The sequence below is a fragment of the Rousettus aegyptiacus genome, unplaced genomic scaffold, assembly GCF_014176215.1.
Source record: "Rousettus aegyptiacus isolate mRouAeg1 unplaced genomic scaffold, mRouAeg1.p scaffold_m13_p_5, whole genome shotgun sequence".
NCBI classification, from domain to species: domain Eukaryota; kingdom Metazoa; phylum Chordata; class Mammalia; order Chiroptera; family Pteropodidae; genus Rousettus; species Rousettus aegyptiacus.
The window spans coordinates 105,204,887-105,206,948 of NW_023416308.1; the positions used below are offsets into that span (position 1 = coordinate 105,204,887).

At 36.6% G+C, this 2,062-nt stretch overlaps 1 pseudogene; it reads left to right on the forward strand.

The window, feature by feature from the left end:
• The first annotated feature begins 1,718 nt into the window (after nt 1–1,718).
• Nucleotides 1,719–1,837, forward strand: LOC118603069 (annotated as a pseudogene).
• Nucleotides 1,838–2,062: the final 225 nt, after the last annotated feature.

Consider the following 2,062-nt stretch of genomic DNA (forward strand, 5'->3'; position numbering starts at 1 on the left):
AATTTGAGATATATTTTATGCGTCCAAGTAGAGATGAGTAGGAAATTTGAAACAGGAACCTGAATTTTAGGGGAGAAGTTCGGGATAGGGATATGTATTTGAGATTTAACAAGAGATAACTGGTATTTAAATCCATGAGTCTAGATGAAAACAATGAGATCTAGAGAGAGTGAGTATGGATAGAAATATTTACTAATTGAGAATTTCAGTTGTCAGGGAGGTAAAAGAGAACTAGCATAGGATACTAAGATCAAGATGTCAGTAAAAAAAAAGAATCAAGAGCCTCTGATGCTTTATAAAGCCGGTGGGAAGGAGAAAGATTTAAAAATTAAGAATATAGCAATCAACTGCATCGAATTCTGATAATCAGATGTCCAGAACAAGGACTGTTGGCTTTAGCCACAAGAAGGTCAATGATGACATTTACAAAAGCAGTTTTGTGGAGTTGTGTTGAAATATTTATTAGAGATGGACTGAGAGAACATGGGAGAAAAAGAACCAGAGACCGCAGATATAGATAAACTTTGCTGTAAGAGGATCAGGATCTGAGAATTGCAGCAATAGCCAAAAAGACAGTCATCAAAAGAGAGGTTTCTGTTGTTGCTGTTGAGAGATATTGTAGGCTTGGGAGAATGATCTGGTAGAAAAGAAAAACTAATTATGAAAAAGAGAAGAATTACTGGAATGATGTTCTTAAGTGAGTAAGAAAGGATAAAACTAATGTACCAAGTGAGGTGTTGACCCCAGAGAGGAAACACAAACAGTTTTTCCATTTTAGCAGAAGGAAAGGAAGAAATACATGAGCAAAAAGGCAGGTCAGTGGGTGAAAATTTGTGGATGTTTTATCTTTAGTTACTATTTCCTCATTGAAATACAACACAAGGCAAACATCTGAGGATGAGGTGAGAAGAGGAGGTGTTAGGTGTTTAAGGAAAGAACAGAAGGTGTGAACTGTTAAGTGGGAGAGTGAATGGATAGAGGAATGTAGTTAGGATTTCTGGGCAAAAGAAGTAAGAGTCCACTGGAGAGTAGGAGCCAAGGTGTTACAGTTAGACAGTGCAGAATCGTTGTATGCTTTTCTCCAGCCATGTCCAGTTGTGAGGTTTAGTAAACTTGTGGGCTAGAGATAATCTAAGTTGGGATTTTTTCAGGTGAGTATATAAAGTGAGAAATGAGCAAGACAATGGAAAGTGCAAAGGAGTTATGACAATGATGGGCCATGAAATCCAAACTGTTCAAGAATCAAAATGAGGACATGGGAAGTAGGGAAATGAAGGCCTTTAACATAAGAAGATAAAAACAAAAGACTGAAGGTCTAGGCAAAGTGGAAAATGAGATATCACCGTACACATGTCAGAATGGCTATCATCAATAAATCGAAGACAGCAAGTGTTGGCGAGGATGTGGAGAAAAGGGAACCCTTGTTCACTGTTAGCGAGATTGTAAATAAGTGCAGCCACTAGGGGAAAGAGTAAGGAGATTCCTCAAAAAATTAAAAGTAGAGCTACCGTAAGACCCAACAATTCCATTTCTGGGTATTTATCTGAAGAAAAAAATAATAATAATTCAAAAAGGTATGTGCACATCTACGTTCATTGCAGCACTATTGACAATAGCCTAGATAGAAACAAAGTATGTGTCGATAGATAGATGATTGGATAAAGAAGAAGTGGTACATATGTACAATGGAATATTACTCAACTATAAAAAAGAATGAAGTCTACAGCCATGCCACCCTGAACAAGACCAATTCTGTCTGATCTTGGAAGCTTAGCAGGATCGGCCCTGGTTAGTACTTGGATGGGAGACCACCTAGGAAGACCAGGTGCTGTAGGTGTAAACAAATAAAAAATAAAGGATTGTAAGTTGACAAGGTCCTTGCAATCTGTGAGGTCAACCAAGGGTTCCTTTGCCTAAGGAAAAAAAAATGAAACAAATTTTTTTTAAATGATAAAATAAAAAAGGGATGAAATCTTGCCATTTATAACAATATAATTTCATTTCTATGTAAAATCTAAAAAACAAAACAAACAAAACAGAAACTCATAAATACAGAGGAAAA